A 20,710-nucleotide genomic window follows, 5' to 3' on the forward strand; every position below is an offset into this window, starting at 1 on the left:
AGTAAACAGGAGGTGAGGAAGTATAAACACTACCAGAAAGGACTCTTTCTAGAATCTAGAAACTTAGCTATGAAAGAAAGCAAAAGGGACATGCAGAATCAAAAGACGATTTGGGGGAATTAATTTTGAAACATCTTTTAAATGTTATCACTTAAAAGTTTCCTAAAACTACAGTTGACCCTTGAACAACATGGGTTTGAACTATGTGGGTCCACTTATACACTGAATTTTTTCAATAAATATGAAAAAAAATTTTGGAGATTTGTGACGATTTGAAAAAACTCACAGATGAACTGCATAGCCTAGACATATTGAAAAAAATAGGAAAAAAATAGGTATGTTGTGAGTGCATAAAAATATATGTAGAACCTAATCTATTTTATCATTTATTACCATAAAATATACACAAATCTATTATAAAACGTTAAGATTTATCAAAACTTACACAAACACTTACAGACCATACATGGTGCCATTTACAGTTAAGAGAAATGTAAAAAAAGTGTAAAGATATAATATTAAATCAAAACTGCATAAAGTTAAGTTACACACGGTACTACTACAGTAATTTTGTAGCCAACTCCTGTTGCTATTGCAGTGAGCTGTGTTGCTAGTATTCACTTAAAATGCTGTGTGATGATAATCATCTCAGCATGAGCAGTTCATCTCTCCAGTAAATTATGCATCACAGTAAAAACTGATCTCTTGCAGTTCTTGCATAATTTTCATTGTGTTTAGTGAAATACTGTAAGCCTTAAATAACACCATGGGACCCAAATGAAGTGCCACTAGTGATGCTGGAAGTGCTACCAAGAAGCAGTCACGACATAAGCTGAATTGCTTGATATGTACCATAGATTGAGGTCTACAAATTTGGTTGCCTGCCATTTCAAGATAAATGAATCCAGCATAGGGACCATTGTAAAAAAAGAAAAGGAAGTTTGTGAAGCTGTCTCTGTAGCTATGCCAGCAAGTGCAAAAACCTTGTACTTTTTGCAAAATACTTTTTTACCTTGTATTGAAAATGCAGCTTTTATGTGGGAGCAGGATTGCTATAGGAAAGGCATACCTATAGTCTCTAATATGATTTGAGAAAAAGCAAAGATATTATATGAAAACTTAAAGCAAAAGGAAGGTGAAGGATCTAGAACTGGAGAATTTAATGCCAGCAAAAATGATTTGATAATTTTAGAAAGAAGTTTGGCTTAAAAAATGTCAAGATAACAATAAAAGTAGGTGCTACTGACCAAGAGGCAGCAGATGAGTTCCCAGATGTCATTAAGAAAATCATTACGGAGAAAGGATATCTGCCTGAACAGCTTTTTAATGCAGACAAAAATGCCCTATTCTGGGGGGAAAAATGCTACAAAGGACATTTATTAGTAAGAAAGAGAAGTGAGCACCAGGATTTAAAGCAGGAAGGGTGATTCTAGGCTGACTCTACAGTTTTGTGCAAATACAGTCAGGTTTATCATCAGGACGGCCCTTATCTATAAAGCTGCTAACACTGAGCCTTGAAGGGAAAGAATAAATACCAGCTGCCAGTCTTTTGGTTGTACAAGAAGACCTGGACAATGAGAACCCTTTTTCTGGATTGGTTCAATCAATGCTTTGTCACTGAAACCAGGAAGTACTTTGCCAGTAGGAAACTGCTTTTTAAAGTACTTTTGATATTGGACAATGCCACTGGCCAACCAGAATCCCATGAGTGCAATTGAGTTCAATACCGAAGGCATCAAAGTTAGGCATCACACAATGTCTCTAATTCAGCCTCTAGTCTGGGGGTCATAAGGACCTTTAAGACTCATTACACCCAGTACTCTATAGAAAGGATTGTCAATGCTGTGGAAGAGAACCCTAATAGAGAGACCATCATGCGAACCTGGAAGGATTACATTATTGAAGTTGCCATCGTTGTTACAGAAAAAGCTGTGAAAGCTATCACGCTCAAAATAATAAATTCCTGCTGGAGAAAACTGTGTCCAGATGTTATGCGTGACTTCACAGGATTTACGACAGAGCCAATCAAATAAATCATGAAAGAGATGGTGGATATGGCAAAAAAAGGTGGGGTTGAAGGGTTTCAAGATATGGATTTCGGAGAGATTCAAGAGCTAATAGACACCACACCAGAAGATGTAACAGAAGACAGTTTGAGGGACTTCCCTGGTTGTCCAGTGGTTAGGACTCGGTGCTTTCACTGCCATGGCCTGGGTTCAGTCCCTAGTCAGGGAACTAAGATCTTGCAAGAAGCATGGCATGGCCAAAATCAAAAACAAAAATAATAACAAAAAACACAAAATGACAGGTTGATAGAGATGAGTGCTTCCCAACAAGTGCCAGACAACGAGTGAGGAAGATGACGAAGAAGCAGTGCCAGAAAACAAACTGACATTAGACAATCTGGCAAAAAGGTTCTAATTCTTCAGAGCCTTCTTTTACAACATGGGCCTTTCTACAATATGGGTGCTGAAACTAAAGCAAAAAGTGGAAGAAGAATTGGAACTGCATGAAAACATTTTTAGAGAAATGAAAAAGCAAAAACATCAGCTGTATCTCCATAAAGTCACACAGAGTGTGCCTGTCCCTCCTGCCTCCACTTCGTCCTTCTTTTACACCTCTGCCATCCCTGGCACAGCAAGACCAGCCACTCCTCTTCCTCTTCCTCCTCAGTTTACTTAACATGAAGACAATGAGGATGAAGACCTTTATGATGATCCACTTCCACTTAATGAACAGTAAGTAATCATCATGCCATAGTTAACAAACATATCTGTTGTGTATGTGTGTGAGCGTCTTTATGTGAAAGTCTAATAACTGTATGGCAAGAACTGGCTGAGATGTGTTTGTACCATCCTCCTCTGCCTCACTTAAGTATTCACGTGTAGAACATCGTGTGCAAGATGTATTGAAGTGGATAACCTATACTTACATAGGTATAAGTTGAGTGGTGTTTAATATAAATTCAATAACGTGTTGGTTTTCTCACTCCTTTGTAACTTTGCTTTCAAAAAATTACATTACCAAACCCTACGCCTCTCTCTCTCATTTTTGGAGAAACTGCATATCAGCCTATCATCACAGGTAGGTTGGGTTTTTTTAATGTAACAATGTTTCCAATACTGTATTAGGAACATGACTGTAATAATGTATGCCATAAAAATTTTATAACAATTCATTTATTAGTATACAGACTAGACTACCGTGAAGCAATCGTATTGCTGCTTCTGCATTATCAATGCATGTCATTATAAATTTTCATCTTATTTTGTCATTTTTGATGTCTAGTGTCAGTAATATGTATAACATCTAAGTGTTTTGTATCACATAAAACAATGTTGATGTAGGTACTGACAGACAATTCATCTTGTAAACAGATAATGTAAACTTACAGTATTGATAAGTACAGCACAGCACTATAAAATATTTTCTCTTCCTTATGATTTTCTTAATAACATTTCCTTTTCTCTAGCTTACTTCAATGTGAGAATATAGTATATAATACATATGACATACAAAATATGTGTTAATTGACTGTTTATGTTATCTGTAAGGCTTCTGGTCAATAGTAAGCTATTAATGTTAACTTTCCAGAGAATCAAAAGTAATGGATGGATTTTTGAATGTGGGAGTTGAGGGGTTGGTGCTCCTAATCTTCATGTTTTTCAAGGGTCAACTGTACTACTATCACAATTATTTTCTTCACACATACAATTCAAACCTTTACACTTCAGGCTGTAGATTCCATTAGACTTTGCTCAAATTGTAAATGCAAAATCGAGCAAGTCATTTAACCTCTTCGCGTCTGTTTCTTTATTTGTAAAATGGAATAATAGTACTTAACACTGAGTAGTGTATGAGAATTAAATGAGATTAATGTATTATTTGCCAGCAGAGAATTCTTAAAAATGGTTCAATAATCTATCATAAATTTGCTCATATAAACGTAATATGTCATCAGCTCAGGGACTAAAAGTTGAGCATTAAAGGAAAACCATTAATAATTTTTTTCATTTTATCAAGCTCCTTTTCTATTTGTTCCCATGGAAACCTATTTTGGTTGTGATAATATACAATTTTGCCATTTATTAATGCTCTTAATAGTTACCAAGAAAGATAGTTTTTAATTCTATCAGTGATTCTTTTAGGGAAGTAAGCAAATTTTATACTGACACTGTGCACAACTTAAGGGACAACTAGTGTTTGTTCAATAATGCATTGGAGACACAGAATGTTGGCAAAATCAAGGTTAGTGGGCAAAATATGACCCAGACTATTGAAGATAGGCTTGAATGTTCTTTAAGTCCCAGTTGTCCTCATGTTTGGAACCTGGTAATACTATATTTTTAGCTTTTATTTCTCTAGTAAACTTCTTTGGTTTTTAATTCAGTATAGTTCCTTTTCTTGCTTCCCAAATATAGAGAACTGATTTAGAAGAGCCACCCATTTAAACTGGTAAGGTTTCGCTTATCCTCTTTTACCCATATGGCTTTAGATACTTCCAGAACTCTGGTGCTACTGATCAAACAGATACATATATAAGAACAGCTACAATCAATCTCTCAACACAGCTGTCTTTAAGAATGAGAAAAGATTATCTAACTTATGAAATGTCTCCTTCAGAAGAGGCTCAAGTGCACTGATCTTTTCTCAAACTGAGATACTGTCAGTGCTGCAGTATAAGAAAATGCAGATGGTATATGGAATTTAAGGGGAAAAAATGTCATGAAGAACCTAGGGATAAGACAGGAATAGAGGCGCAGACCTACTGGAGAACGGACTTGAGGATATGGGGAGGGAGAAGGGCGAGTTTTGATAGGGCGAGAGAGAGTCATGGACATATACACACTAACAAACGTAGTAAGGTAGATAGCTAGGGGGAAGCAGCCGCAAGGCACAGGGATTTTAGCTCGGGGCTTTGGGACAGCCTGGAGGGGTGGGATGGGGAGAGTGGGAGGGAGGGAGACGCAAGAGGGAAGACACATGGGAGCATATGTATATGTATAGCTGATTCACTTTGTTATAAAGCAGAAACTAACACACCATTGTAAAGCAATTATACCCCAATAAAGATGTTAAAAAAAAAAAAAAAAAGAAAATGCAGATGGGAAATCTTACACACAATCCCAAATCAGAATTGCAAGGTCTTTGGAAATAAGAAATAGTGTTCTAATGAAAGCCATTTTTCAATCCTGAAAGTAACATATAATGTGATTTCTCTAGTAAAAAGACATTCAAACTGTATTGTCAATGCAGAATGAAGTTCATGAAATCAAATACACAGTGATAGAAATAATGCCTCCAGATGAGCCATGCTAAATATTTTGGACAAAAGAACTGATTTTCTCATAATTTTGAGTCAAAATGCAGTTATAAAAAAATAGATCATCACTAATGTTAATAGAAAAACTTTTAGAACCTTTCAGTAGAAAGCTAAAGGACATGCTGATCTTCATATTGCATGGCAATTTAAATTCTTCCAACTTAATATTTTAAGAAAAAATAACACTGGGAAATCATCACAAAGCTGCAATTGACTACAATGCACAAGACAAACAAATGTCAAACTATCCTCCAGTTAAGAGCCAACTGTCCCTACTGGGTGACCTGAACATGATTTTACCAGATAGGAAAAGTATAAGTTCTGACGGGAAAAAGTTAATCACATGTTTTGTTGTTTTGTTTGTGTGTGTGTGTGTCTTTTTCTTTGTTTGTCTTTTACTTCTATAGGCAAAGTAGAACATTTTACTGGCAGTAATGTAGAAGAAACAGAAATTAGAGCCAGGGATTTGAGTTATGGTACTAGCTGTACTGCTAATTCACTATGTGACCTTGGATAGCTCTTCATCATGATGTCAATCTCATGATGTCAACATCATGATGACAATCTCCTTTTATCTATAAAATTAGGGAGTTAGGAGGCCTTCAAGATGTTGGAAGAGTAAGTCATGGAGATCACCTTCCTCCCCACAAATACATCAGAAATACACCTACATGTGGAACAACTCCTACAGAACACCTACTGAATGCTGGCAGAAGACCTCAGACTTCCCAAAAGGCAAGAAACTCCCTATGTACCTGGGTAGGACAAAAGAAGAAAGATAAAACAGAGACAAAAGAATAGGGACAGGACCTGCACCGCTGGGAGGGAGCTGTGAAGGAGGGAAAGTTTCCACACACTAGGAAGCCCCTTCACTGGCGGAGACTGCGGGTGGCAGAGGGAAAGCTTTGGAGCCAAGGAGGAGAGTGCAGCAACAGGAGGGCAGAGGGCAAAGAAGAGAGATTCCCGCACAGAGGATCAGTGCCGACCAGCACCAGCCCAAGAGGCTTGTCTGCTCACCCGCTGGGGTGGGTGAGGGCTGGGAACTGAGGCTAGGGCTTCGGAGGTCAGATCCCAGGGAGAGGACTGGGGTGGGCTGCATGAACACAGCCTGAAGGGGGGGCTAGTGCGCCACAGCTAGCCGGGAGGGAGTCCAGGAAAAAGTCTGGAATGGCCTAAGAGGCAAGAAACAATTGTTTCAGGGTGCGCAAGGAGAGGGGATTCACAGCACCGCCTAGACAAGCTCCAGAGATGGGCGCAAGCCGCGGCTATCAGCACAGACACCAGAGATGGGCATGAAACACTAAGGCTGCTGCTGCAGCCACCAAGAAGCCTGTGTGCAAACACAGGTCACTATCCACACCTCCTCTCCCGGGAACCTGTGCAGCCCCCCACTGCCAGGGTCCCGTGATCCAGGGACAACTTCCCCAGGAGATCACATGGCATGCCTCAGGCTGGTGCAACGCCATGCCAACCTCTGCCTCTGCCGGCTCGCACCGCAACTTGTACCCTGCCCTCCCCCCAGCCTCAGTAAGCCAGAGCCCCCTTATCAGCTGTTAATTTAACCGTGTCCTGTCTGAGCAAAGAACATACACCCTCAGGTGACTTACATGCAGAGGCGGGGTCAAATCCAAAGCTGAACACCAGGTGCTGTGCAAACAAAGAAGAGAAAGGGAAATCTCTCCCAGCAGACTCAGGAGCAGTTGATTAAATCTCCACAATCAACTTGATGTACTCTGCATCTGTAGAATACCAGAATAGACAATGAATCATCTCAAAATTGAGGCAGTGGACTTTGGGAGCAATGATATATATATTTTTTCCCTTATTCTCGTTTTGTGAGTGTGTAAGTATATGTTTCTTTGTGTGATATTGTCTGTATAGCTTTGCTTTTACTATCTGTCCTAGAGTTCTATCTGTCCATTTTTTTGTTTGTGTTGTTTTGTTTTGTTTTTGTTTTGTTGTATAGTTTTTAGCACTTGTTATCATTGGTGGATGTGTGTTTTGGTTTAGTTGCCCTCTTCTTTCTTTCTTCCTTTCTTGCTTTCCTTCTTTCTTTCTTTTTTTATTACCTTTTAATTTTTTTACTTTTAATAAATATTTTTTATTTAATAACTTTATTTTATTCTTTCTTTCTTTTTTTCTCCCTTTTCTTCTGAGCCATGTGGCTGACACTGTCTTGGTGCTCCGGCCAGGTATCAGTGCTGTGCCTCTGAGGTGGGAGAGCAGAGTTCAGGATATTGGTCCACCAGAGACCTCCCAGCTCTCCATAATATCAAAGAGCGAAAGCTCTCTCAGAGATCTCCATCTCAATGTTAAGAACCAGCTCCACTAAACGACCAGCAAGCTACAGTGCTGGACACCCTATGCCAAACAACTAGAAAGACAGGAACATATCCCACCCATTAGCAGAGAGGCTGCCTAAAATCATACTAAGGTCACAGATACCACAAAACCCACCACCAACGCAGATCTGCCCACCAGAAAGACAAGATCCAGCCTCACCCACCAGAACACAGGCACTAGTTCCCTCCACCAGGAAGCCTACAAAACCCACTGAATCAACCTTAGCCACTGGGGGCAGACACCAAAAGCAACAGGAACTACAAACCAGCAGCCTGCGTAAAGGAGAGCCCAAACACAGTACGTTAAGCAAAATGAGATGACAGAGAAACACACAGCAGATTAAGGAGCAAGGTAAAAACCAACCAGACCAAACAAATGAAGAGAAAATAAGCAGTCTACATGAAAAAGAATTCAGAGTAATGATAGTAAAGATGATCCAAAATCTTGGAAATAGAATGGAGAAAACACAAGAAACGTTTAACAAGGTCCTACAAGAACTAAAGAGCAAACAATGATGAACAACACAAGAAATGAAATTAAAAATTCTCTAGAAGGAATCAATAGCAGAATAACTGACGCAGAAGAACGGATAAGTAACCTGGAAGATAAAAGAGTGGAAATAACTACTGCAGAGCAGAATAAAGAAAAAAGAATCAAAAGAATTGAGGACAGTCTCAGAGACCTCTGGGACAACATTTAACACACCAACATTCAAATTATAGGGGTCCCAGAAGAAGAAGAGAAAAAGAAAGGGAATGAGAAAATATTTGAAGTGATTATAGTTGAAAACATCCGTAATACAGGAAAGGAAATAGTTAATCAAGTCCAGGAAGTGCAGAGTCCCATACAGGATAAATCCAAGGACAAACATGCCAACACACATATTAATCAAACTATCAAAAATTAAATACAAAGAAAAAATATTAAAAGCAGCAAGGGAAAAACAACAAATAACATACAAGGGAATCCCCATAAGGTTAATAGCTGATCTTTCAGCAGAAATTCTGCAAGCCAGAAGGGAGTATCAGGACATATTTAAAGTAATGAAAGGGAAAAACCTACACCAAGATTAGTCTAGCCAGCAAGGATCTCATTCAGATTCAACAGAGAAATTAAAACCTTTACAGACTAGCAAAAGCTGAAAGAGTTCAGCACCACCAAATCAGCTTTACAACAAATGTTAGAGGAAGTTCTCTAGGCAGGAAACAAAAGAGAAGGAAAAGACCTACAATAACAAACCCAAAATAATTAAGAAAATGGTAACAGGAATATACATATCGATAACTACCTTAAATGTAAGTGGATTAAATGCTCCAACCAAAAGACATAGTCTGACTGAATGGATACAGAAACAAGACCTGTATATATGCTGTCTACAAGAGACCCACTTCAGACCTAGGGACACATATAGACTGAAAGTGAGGGGATGGAAAAAGACATTCCATGCAAATGGAAATCAAAAGAAAGCTGGAGTAGCAATTCTTGTATCAGACAAAATAGACTTTAAAATAAAGACTATTACAAGTGAAAAAGAAGGATACAAAACAATGATCAATCCAAGAAGAAGATATAACAATTGTAAGTATTTATGCACCCAGCATAGGAACACTTCAATACTTAAGGCAAACGCTAACAGCCATAAAAGGAGAAATCGACAGTAAAACAATAATAGTAAGTGACTTTAACACTGCATTTTCACCAATGGACAGATCATCCAGACAGAAAATAAGGAAACACAAGCTTTAAATGATACATTAAACAAGATGGACTTATTGATATTTATAGGACATTCCATCCAAAAACAACAGAATACACTTTCTCCTCAAGGGCACATGGAACATTCTCCAGGATAGATCATATCTTGGGTCACAAGTCAACCTTTCATAAATTTAAGAAAATTGAAATCGTATCACGTATCTATTCTGACCACAAGGCTATAAGACTAGATATCAATTACAGGAAAAAATCTGTAAAAAATACAAACACATGGAGGCTAAACAATACATTACTAAATAACCAAGAGATCACTGAGATATCAAAGAGGAAATCACAAAATACCTAGAAACAAATGACAATGAAAACACAACTCAAAACCTATGGGATGCAACAAAAGCAGTTCTAAGAGGGAAGTTTATAGCAATACAATCCTACCTCAAGAAACATCTCAAATAAACAACCTAACCTTATACCTAAAGAAAGCAATTAGAGAAAGAAGAAAAAAAACCCGAAAGTTAGCAGAAGGAAAGAAATCATAAAGATCAGATCACAAATAAATGTAAAAGAAATGAAGGAAACAATAGCAAAGATCAATAAAACTAAAAGATGGTTCTTTGAGAAGATAAACAAAATTGATAAACCATTAGTCAGACTCATTAAGAAAGAAGGGGAGAAGACTCAAACCAGCAGAATTAGAAATGAAAAAGGAGAAGTAACAACTGACACTGCAGAAATACAAAGGATCATGAGAGATTACTACAGGCAACCATATGCCAATAAAATGGACAACCCAGAAGAAATGGACAAATTCTTAGAAAAGCACAACCTTCCGAGACAGAACCAGGAAGAAATAGAAAATAAAACAGACCAATCGCAAGCACTGAAATTGAGACTGTGATTAAAAATCGTCCAACAAACAAAAGCTCAGGACCAGATGGCTTCACAGGCAAATTCTATCAAACATTTAGAGAGCTAACACCTATCCTTCTCAAACTCTTCCAAAATATAGCAGAGGGAGGAACAATCCCAAACTCATTCTACAAGGCCACCATCACCCTGATACCAAAACCAGACAAAGATGTCACAAAGAAAGAAAACTACAGGCCAAAATCACTGATGAATATAGATGCAAAAATCCTCAACAAAATACTAGCAAACAGAATCAAACAGCACATTAAAAGGATCATACACCACGATCAAATGGGGTTTATCCCAGGAATGCAAGGATTCTTCAACATATGCAAATCAATCAATGCGATACATCATATTAACAAACTGAAGGAGAAAAACCATATGATCATCTCAATAGATGCAGAAAAAGCTTTCGATAAAATTCAACACCCATTTATGATAAAAACCCTCCAGAAAGTAGGCATAGAGGGAACTTTCCTCAACATAATAAAGGCCATATGTGGCAAACCCACAGCCAGCATCATTCTCAATGGTGAAAAACTGAAACCATTTCCACTAGATCAGGAGCAAGACAAGATTGTCCACTCTTACCACTATTGTTCACATAGTTTTGGAAGTTTTCACCACAGCAATCAGGGAAGAAAAAGAAATAAATGGAATCCAAACTGGAAAAGAAGAAGTAAAGCTGTCACTGCAGATGACATGATACTATACATAGAGAATCATAAAGATGCTACCAGAAAACTAGCTAATCAATGAATTTGGTAAAGTAGCAGGATACAAAATGAATGCACAAAAATGTCTAGCATTCCTATACACTAATGATGAAAAATCTGAAATTAAGGAACCACTCCCATTTACCACTGCAACAAAAAGAATAGAACACTTAGGAATAAACCTACCTAAGGAGACAAAAGACCCGTATGCAGAAAACTATAAGACACTGATTAAAGAAATCAAAGATGATACAAACAGATGGAGAGATATACCATGTTCTTGGTTTGGAAGAATCAGCATTGTGAAAATGACTATAGTACCCAAAGCACTCTACAGATTCAATGCCATCCTTATCAAATTACCAATGGCATTTTTCACAGAACTAGAACAAAAGACTTCACAGTTTGTATGGAAACACAAAAGACACCGAACAGACAAAGCAATCTTGAGAAAGAAAAATGGAGCTGGAGGACTTCAGGCTATACTACAAAGCTACAGTAATCAAGACAGTATGGTACTGGCACAAAAACAGAAAGATAGATCAGTGGAACAGGATAGAATGCCGAGAGATAAACCCATGCACATATGGTTACCTTATTTTTGATAAAGGAGGCAAGAATATACAATGAGGAAAAGACAGCCTCTTCAATAAGTGGTGCTGGGAAAACTGGACAGCTACATGTAAAAGAATGAAATTCGAACACTCCCTAACACTATACACAAAAATAAACTCAAAATGGATTAAAGACCTAAGTGTGAGGCCAGATGCTATAAAACTCTTAGAGGAAAGCATAGGCAGAACACTCTATGACATAAGTCACAGCAAGATCCTTTTTGATCCACCTCCTAGAGAAATGGACATAAAGACAAAAATAAACAAATGGGACCTAATGAAACCTAAAAGCTTTTGCACAGCAAAGTAAACCATAAACAAGATGAAAAGACAACCCTCAGAATGGGAGAAAATATTTTCAAATGAAGCAATTGACAAAGGATTAATCTCCATAATTTACAAGCAGCTCATGCAGCTCAATAAGACCTAAATAGACATTTCTCCAAAGAAGATATAGATTGCCAACAAACACATGAAAGAATGCTCAACATCACTAATCATTAGAGAAATGCAAATCAAAACTACACGAGGTATCACCTCACACCAGTCAGAACAGCCATCATCAAAAAATCTACAAACAGTAAATGCTGGAGAGGGTGTGGAGAAAAGGGAACCCTCTTGCACTGTTGGTGGGAATGAAAATTGTTACAGCCACTATGGAGAACAATATGGAGGTTCCTTAAAAAACTAAAAATATAACTGCCATGTGACCCAGCAATCCAACTACTGGGCATATACCCTGAGAAAACCACAATTCAAGAAGAGTCATGTACCACAATGTTCAGTGCAGCTCTATTTACAATAGCCAGGACATGGAAGCAACCTAAGTGTCCATCAACAGATGAATGGATAAAGAAGATGTGACATATATATACAATGAAATATTACTCAGCCACAAAAAGAAACGAAATTGAGTTATTTGTAGTGAGGTAGATGGACCTAGAGTCTGTCATACAGAGTGAAGTCAGAAAGAGGAAAACAAATACCGTATGTTAACACATATATATGGAATCTAAAAATAAATAAATAAATAAAGGTAGAGGCAGGACAGGGATAGAGATGCAGACATAGAGAATGGACTTGAGGACACCGGGAGGGGGAAGGGGAAGCTGGGACGCAGTGAGAGAGTGACATTGACTTATATATACTACCGAATGTAAAACCGATAGCTAGTGGGAAGCAGCCGCATAGCACAGGGAGATCAGCTCGGTGCTTTGTGACCACCTAGAGGGGTGGGATAGGGAGGGTGGGAGAGAGACACAAGAGGGAGGAGATATGGGGATATATGTATATGTAGAGTTGGTTCACTTTGTCATAAAGCAGAAACTAACACACCATTGTAAAGCAATTATACTCAAATAAATATGTTAAAAAAAAAATTAGGGAGTTAGTGGCAACTAGATAATCTCCAAGGTCATTTTTGGCTCTGGCATTTCATGTAGGAAGGTGCCAGAACTATCAAGAGTGGTATAAACCGAAGAATGAATGAGCAACCTCAGATACTATAGCCACATAAATAATATTAGCATTTTTCAAGGCCATAAAAGGCCCTATGTCAAAGGATTTTTATATACTATTATAATTTTTTAAACTATCTTGCAGGGTAGTAATCCACATACAAATGAGAAAATTTAAGCTTGAGAGAGGTTAAGTGATTTACCAGAAATTGCTGATAAGAAACAAACCAAGGCTTCAAACTTCAAAGTGCTAGATATAGAGCCATTGTTCTTCCCAACATATCAAATATTTTGCCCAGCTTAAGGAGATAGTTGACAAGGCCTGATTAAAAATGACTCTTTGTATTCTAGCCTTTATACACTGAGAAAATGAAATTGGACTGCAACTCATAGATTCATAAAACCTTTCATTTCTTAACATTTCCTGGTAATTACAACAATATAGAGCTGGGTGTCACTCATCACTTGTATTACTAAGAAGACATTCTCAAGTTTTGAATTTTAAAAGCAAATATTATTGTTAAAATAAAATCAGTTTAAAAATAAAAATAAGTAATTCTAGAAATATTTAATTTCAGAACTTTTTGTTATTTTTTTTTTCAGAAACAGATGTTCAAAAGGACTGGTTGCTGCTGCAAAGTATTCACCTTCCACATGCCACCTATAATGTGATTATGAGCCTTGTAAGATATGCAGGCTGGTGTAATACAACCTTTCCCTTAATAGCATGCACCTAAAATTTGCTTTTGTATGTAGGAAAATAAAATTTATGGAACCAGATAATGTAGCCATTTTATTTCAAACTGCTTTATTTTTACTAGCTAGAACTAATAAAATATTCAATAGATTCCACATTTACTTTTAGAAATCTTTACATGCCTCCCTAGTTAGAGATCACAGGTGAATAAACAACAAAACAAGTGAATCAGAGGAAATAGATGCCTGTCGTGTTGAAAGGTAGTGAAACTTTTTACATATGATTTAAATTATAAAGTATTTGCTTCAGAGGATTATACGATATTCTGGCCAGTGTAAGAATGAAAGTAATTTACTATCTTAGAGACTAGAACCTTGGAGAGATGATTGACATAGGAGATAAAAGATGAGAACTCTTTCCACTGGCCCTAAAAACTCTTTTAGGAACCACCTGTTATGAAAATATTCTAAACCTTTTTTGCTCTGGGCCACATACAAGAAGACCCTATGCCCTTAGTGAGAAAGAAATATGAAAGCTGAGTCACAGTTTGGTCTCTCAGTAATTGGTTCAGACCCTCTCCAGAATTTCTGAGCTTTTAAACCCACAAGATTTTCTCATGGAAAATTACAGTATTCTGGATCCTTAACAGGACTGTAAAAACATTTAAGAGCCTAATTGCTCTGGTAGGACTCCCAGCACTGTGTTGAATAAAAGTGGTCAGAGAGGACACCCTTGCCTTGTTCCTTATCTTAGAGGAAAATCTTTTAGTTTTTTTAGTGTTAAGATGTTAACTGTGGGCTTTTCATACGAGGCCTTTACTATGCTGAGGTAATACCTTTCCATTCCTAGTTTGTTGAGGGTTTTTGTCATGTAAGTGTGTTGAATTTTGTCAAATGCTTTTCTGCATCTATTGAGATGATCATGTGGTTCTTATCCTTCATTCTGTTAATATGGTGTATCACATTAATTGATTTGCATATGTGGACCCATCCTCATATCCCAAGGATAAATCATGATGTGTGAGCCTTTTAATGTGTTATTGAATTGAGTTTGCTAGTATTTTATTGAGAGTTTTTGCACCTATGGTCACTGGGGATATTGGCACATAGTTTTTTGTAGTGCCTTTATCTGGCTTTGGTATCAGAGCAATGCTGGCCTCATAAAATGAGTTTGGAAGTATTCCCTCCACTTCAGTATTTTTGGGAAGAATTTGGGAAGGATTGGCATTAATACTTTTTAAAATATTTAGTAGAACTCACAAGTACAGTCATCTGGTCCTGGATACATAAATAAAATGTGGAACATACATATAATGTAATATTATACAGCCTTAAAAAAGAAGGAAATCCTGCAATATGTAACAACATGTATAAATCAGGAGTACATTATGCTAGGTGAAATAAGTCAGTCACATAAGGATGAATACTGTATTATTCCACTCATATGAGTTATCTAAAAGAATCAAACTCACAGAAGCAAAGAGCAGAATACTGGAATTGCCAGGGGCTGGGAGTGGGGAAATATGGAATTGCTATTTAACCAGTTATATGAATTTTCATTTAAGCAAGATGAATAAGTTCTAGAGATCTTCTGTACCTCGTGCCTAAAGTTATCATTACTGTATTGTACACTTAAAATTTTGTTAAAAGGGTAGATTTCATGTATGTTAAATGTTCTTACCACAATGAATGAATGAATAAGTGAATAAACAATTAAAGGAATAGGTGTCAAGAATAGATCTTCGACTTACAAAAGATAAATATTATATTTTTTATATATACAATTTCAAACCAAGAGCCAACATCATGTTTATCGATAATAATCCTAGAAACGTTTCTGTTAGAATCAGGAACAAGTCAAACATGTTCATGATCACCGTAATTATTTAACATTGTTTTGGAAATACTTACACAACTTAAATAACTTACATACTTACACAAGAAAATATGAATTTACACTATGAATACTGATAGGAAAAAAATTCAAGAGGTTTGGTAGCTAAGGACTAAGTTCTCTTCCCTCAAGAATGTTTATAGTGGATTGACTAAAAGGAAATAAAAGCCATGCAGTAAAGCATCTATCAATTGCTTCCATCTCTAGTAGCATGTAGTGGCTTGCTCAAGAGCCAGTTCCTAATAAAACTTCCTATAACAGATGGAACATTACAGATTGCACTACTGCATTTCTGTTTTGCTAAGTTACATTGCTTGATTCTTCGTTTTTTTCAGAGCAAATGTTCTTCTGAATAGTGTCAAATGTTTAACAGAAATTGGCAAGATCTCTTATTCACCGTCAAAAGACATCCAGGGTGGGCTTCCCTGGTGGCGCAGTGGTTGAGAGTCCGCCTGCTGATGCAGGGGACACAGGTTCGTGCCCTGGTCCGGGAGGATCCCACATGCCGCGGAGCAGCTGGGCCCATGAGCCATGGCTGCTGAGCCTGCGCGTCCGGAGCCCGTGCTCCGCAATGGGAGAGGCCACAACAGTGAGAGGCCCACGTACCGCAAAAAAAAAAGACATCCAGGGTTTTGGTATCATGGTAATTCTGGCCTCATAGAAGAAGTTCAAAAGTATTCCCTCTTCTTAGATTTTTGGAAGTATTTCCGAAGAATTGGTTTATTTCTTCCTAAAATGTTCAGTAAAATTCACCAGTGAAGCCATCTGTACCTGAAGTTTCTACATGGAAAAAAAATTAATTACAATTTCAACTTCTATAATAGATACAGGGCTATTCAGATGATCTTTTTTTCCTTGGGTGACCTTTGATAATTTGTGTTTTTCACAGAAGTTATCCATTTTACCTAAGTTGCCTAATTTATTGGTTTGAAGTTGCTTACCTATTATTTTATTAATCTGTAGACTTGCAGTCGTTTTTTAAAGAAGACAATGCTTGTCTTTGTTATTTCCTAAACCATATCTAAAAGTCAGATTTTATACGTGTGTCAATGAGAAGATACTTATATGTAAGTCACACTCATAGATAGGCTACTTGCCACCACGTACAGCCTAGATTTTTAGAACTAAAGTATTCTACTAACAACTAGGGTTTTGGTCTTGTGAGTTCAACCCAAGTAGAATAATGACAGTGTAGAAGGGAGCATAAAGATTATGTGATTTAACAAGAGAAGAATGTGTCTGTACGCATGTCACACAGTAAACTGCGAACAGAGCCACACCTAAAAATAATGACTCCAGACTTTATACTTCTTTCCACTATAATATGTTATTTTCTAACCTTGTTACATTAAACCGTCATAGTGTTACCTAAATTTAATATCCTACTACAAAAGGAAACATTTTATTTTTTTATTTATTTTTTTATATAGTTCCCTGTATTATACAGTAGGGCCTTGTTTATCAATTCTGTATATAATAGTTTGCATCTGAAAAGCTAATTTTAAATCACAAAATGCCAGCTCATGTTTAGGATCCCAAGGAAGAGTTTTGATTACTGATAACTTTCTTTGTCTTTAACTTTTGTCAATTTGATTACTATGTGTCTCAGCATGTTTCCCCTTAGGTTTATCCTGCCTGGTACTCTTTGTGCTTTCTGGATTTGGCTGGCTATTTCCTTCCCCATGTTAGGGAAGTTTTCAAGTATAATCTCTTCAAATATTTTCTCAAGTCCTTTCTCTCTCTCTTCTCCTTCTGGGACCCCTACAGTGTGAATGTTGGTGTGTTTAATGTTGTCCCAGAGGTCTCTTAGGCTGTCTTAATTTCTTTTCATTCTTTTTTCTTTATTCTGTTCTGCAGCAGTGAATTCTACCATTCTGTCTTCCCAGTCACTTATCCGTTCTTCTGTCTTAGTTATTCTGCTATTGATTCCTTCTGGTGTATTTTTCATTTCAGTTATTGTATTGTTCATCTCTGTTTGTTTGTTCTTTAATTCTTCTAGACCTTTGTTAAACATGTCTTGCATCTTCTCAAGCTTTTCCTCCATTCTTTTTTTGAGGTCCTGGATCATCTTCACTCTCATTGTTCTGAATTCTTTTTCTGGAAGTTTGCCTATCTCCAGTTCATTTAGTTGTTTTTCTGGGGTTTTATCTTGTTCCTTCATCTGGTACATAGTCCTATGCCTTTTCATTTTGTCTTTTTTTCTGTGAATGTGGTTTTTGTTCCACAGCCTGCAGGATTGTATTTCTTTTTGCTTCTACTTTCTGCCCTCTCAAAATGAAACATTTTAGATAAAACAATATTCTAATTTGTAAAATTGAAATTATCTTTTTTAAAATTAAACTTCATACCTTCAGTGTGTATGGCCTTCACTTAAACACATGTCCACCAACTAATCTAGCAGTTGATTTTATAAGTATTTGTCCTTTCAAGTCTGTCACATAGCTGATCTCATTACATCAGTTACAGGCAAAGCAATCCAAACTTTTATATATTACAATGGAAGGGTTGTTACTGTCCTTTTTTTTTTTTTAACACACACCACTGCTTTTTATTTTTTAATGTCTTTATTGAATTTGTTACAATATTGCTTCTGTTTTTTGTTTTAGTTTTTTGGCCGCAAGGCATGTGGAATCTTAGCTCCACAACCAGGGATTGAACCCGCACCCCCTGCATTGGAAGGAAAAGTCTTAACCACTGACTGCCAGGGAAGTCTCATTACTGTTCTTTTTTTAAAAACAATTTTGATGGAGAATATTTTATATATCAGTTTTATTTTATGTCTCATAATGTTTAAAGAAACCTACTAGCTATTTAATTTAAAGGAATGAAGATAGAGATGGATAGAGTTAGAGATTATAGAGGGAGAGGGAGAGAGAAATTGAGAGAGAAAGAAAGGGGTGGATGGAAAGAGTGAGGAAATAAGACTGTTTCCTTATTTCCTCCACCTTCAACATGAACTAAAAAAATGTTGAATGATATTCTGAAATGTTCTAAAGAATCTAAACCAAATCAATAAAATGCTTCTTCAGAGAAGCTAAAAACCTTTGGGTTATATTTTTTATCAAGTTAAACTTAGTTATAATAAGTTACATAAGTAAAATTTTATGACAGGGACACTAGAAAGATGTCCCTGCTGCTCAAAATCATTTCCCTTACTGATATCTAATGTATATTAACAGTCCTCTCTTTATTAAGGTTTTCAACATCCCATCTCTCTTCTTTTTTTTTTCTTTTTTAATGAAAAACTCTCCTAGGAGGGATAGCATGCTAAGTTCCTAATATTTTAGTAAGAAAGAATCTACTGGTCAATTTAGCTACTTACAAAGTTTTTGAAACGAATCCACTTCTGGATTATGATTTGTAGGGAGTATAACTCAAGAATGGCACCACTAGAAATCTTAGAGATCATTGAGTTGGGCCTTCTAATTTTATAACTGAGACTGTCTTAAAGTCACATAGTTAGTGGAAATTTTTCACTACATTACAACTCTCTATAGCTGTTACTTAAAATACAGGTTAAAGCTGTATGACAGCCATCATTCTTTATGTGGGAAGCAGCCTGACCCAGTGGAAAATGTTCTAAAAGGTAAAAATGTAACAAAGTGGCTACAATACAGCTACTTGAAGATATTGTTTACATTTAATTCTCACATAGAAAATTTTAGCTAAGTATTATTATCCCATTTTAAAGATGGAAAACTAATCCTCAAAAACACATAAATGTTACATGGTCACACAATTAGTGTTAGATTCAAGATTCAAACCCAAGTCTGTCCAGCCTCAAAGCCAGGATTATTTTTTTAAAAGAAATTAGTATTCTAACAGACTTAGTACCCAGTAAATGCCAATACCCTATCCCTAATGTATTACTTCAAAAACAATCACTGAATACCCACTATGTGCCATCCACTAAGATGGCGGTTAAGAAATGAGAAAACAGACAATAGATATACTCTGAGCCTTTAGGGAATCCTCTTTCTAGTGACAAAGACTCTCTCTTTGACAAAACTTTAGTCAGTTTCTTGTAAGCCCTCTAAGCCTTGACCTTGGCGTCCATCCTTGTCCTTGTCAGGCTTGTATTGCCTAGTTGTAGCAAGATCTTTGCTAAGTCAGTTCAGAGTGAATCCCCCACCCTTAATATCTGATCACTCTCCATATCCAATCAAATTGCTCATCCCCCACCCATGATATCTGATCATCTTGGCCTGCCTTCAGCATGAATTTTGTTCAGTTAGTTTGACTAGAATTCCCATTTACTCCTGATGTTTCCTCTTAGTAATTTTCTATCCACTGACTCCCATCCTACACCTTGACTATAAATCTCCACTTGACCGTGCTCAATTAAGAATCGAGACTGGTTCTATACTGAGGTCACTTTTCTCCTGTTGCAATAGTTTCTGAAAAAAAATCTATTTTTCCTGCTTTAAATATTATCCAATAGTGGGAAGCAGCTGCATAGCACAGGGATATCAGCTCGGTGCTTTGTGACCGCCTGGAGGGGTGGGATAGGGAGGGTGGGAGGGAGGAAGATGCAAGAGGGAAGAGATATGGGAACATATGTATATGTATGACTGATTCACTTTGTTATAAAGCAGAAACTAACACACCATTGTAAAGCAATTATACCCCAATAAAGATGTTAAAAAAATATTATCCAACTCTGGATTTCTCTAACACAAGTAAGGAGGTAAACATAGAAATAAGCTATAATGATATAATAATTTAAGTGCTGAGTGGGAAGAATGACACTTTTAAGCACACTGCAATGACACTTTCAAGCACACATAAGGGGGTGAGATGTTAGGGAGAACATTTACAGCCCAGGCTGGAAAGATGGAGAAGACTTCCCTTCCTTAAAGTGCTTTCATTACACAGGAAAGTAACTGCGCAAACATAGATAATAAATTCAAATTCCCACTATGTTCAGGCCAAATTCTTTGAAACATCAATTTGAGTATTAAAAAGACTTAGAAAACAATATTGGGTATATTGGTACTCAACAAGAAAGACTTTAAAATCTTATATTAAGGGTCTCAAGT

Source organism: Phocoena sinus, chromosome 12 (genome assembly GCF_008692025.1).
Source record: "Phocoena sinus isolate mPhoSin1 chromosome 12, mPhoSin1.pri, whole genome shotgun sequence".
In the NCBI taxonomy this organism is placed as follows: domain Eukaryota; kingdom Metazoa; phylum Chordata; class Mammalia; order Artiodactyla; family Phocoenidae; genus Phocoena; species Phocoena sinus.